Consider the following 1,265-nt stretch of genomic DNA (forward strand, 5'->3'; position numbering starts at 1 on the left):
TGTCATCTGTTCAGGAAGCAGGTGTCCGAGTATATTGTTTTCGTCTTTCGCCTATCCGTCTCTCCTTCAGGAGATCTCACGACCCGGCAAAGGGGCTGGACCCCTTCACGCTGGGCAGTGAGACCTCATCTCTACAATAAATCAAAAAATCGCCGGGTGTGGTAGCGCGTGCCTGAAATTCCAGCTACTTGGAAGGCTGAGGCGGAAGGATCGCCGGAGCCCAGCAGGTCGAGGCTGCGGTGGCCGGGAGCGGCCACTGCACTCTAGTCTGGGTGACAGAGTGAGACTCCAACTCAAAAAAAAAAAAAGATTCGTCAGGTCTCTACAATAAAAATAACAAATTAAAATAAAAAAATTAAAAAAAAAAGATTAGTCAGGCATGGTGGTGTGTGCTTGTCGTCCCAGCCACTCGGGAGGCTGAGGAGGGAGGATTACCTGAGCCCAGGAGGTTGAGGCTGTGATGAGCAGTGATCATGCCACTGCACTCCAATCTGAACGACAGAGTGAGACTCTGACTCAAAAGAAAAGAAAAGAAAAAAAAAGATGCCATTGCCTCACTTTTTCTGTGAGTTGGGAAGCTGGATGTGGCTTGACTGGGTCCTCTGTCTCAGGGTCACTCACAGGCCACAGTCAAGGTGTTAGCCGAGGCTGTGGTGTCATCAAGGTTGGGACCTTTCTTGTTCCTTGCCCCGGGGGCCTCCTGTGAAGTGGCTCACAGCCCAGTACTGGCTTCCCTGAGAGCAGCAACCCAAAGCATCAGTCTTCTCCTAATCCCATGTTGAAATGGACATCCCAGCCGGGCGCGGTGGCTCATGCCTGCAATCCCAACACTTTGGGAGGCCGAAGTGAGAGGACTGCCTGAGCCCGGGGGTTTGAGATCAGACTGAGAAATATGACGAGACCTCGTCTCTACAATAAATAAAAAAACTAGCCGGGCGTGGTGGCACCTATGGTTCCAGCTACTTGGAAGGGTGAGGTGGAAGGATTGCCTGAGTCCAGCAAGTCAAGGCTGCGGTGGCCGGGAGCGTGCCATTGCACTCCAGTCTGGGCAACAGGCTGATCTCGAACCCCCAGGCTCAGGCAATCCTCTCACCTCAGCCTCCCAAAGTGCTGAGATTACAGGCTGAGTCACCGTGCCTGGCCAGTTAATTTTTTGACTTATTGTAGAGACAAGGTCTCACCAAGTTGCTCAGGCTAGTCTCAAACCCCTGGGCTCAGGCAATCCTCTCACCTTGGCCTCCCAAAGTGCTGGGATTATAGGCATG

This window comes from Carlito syrichta, unplaced genomic scaffold (assembly GCF_000164805.1).
Source record: "Carlito syrichta isolate Samal-C Ts95f unplaced genomic scaffold, Tarsius_syrichta-2.0.1 Scaffold303214, whole genome shotgun sequence".
NCBI classification, from domain to species: domain Eukaryota; kingdom Metazoa; phylum Chordata; class Mammalia; order Primates; family Tarsiidae; genus Carlito; species Carlito syrichta.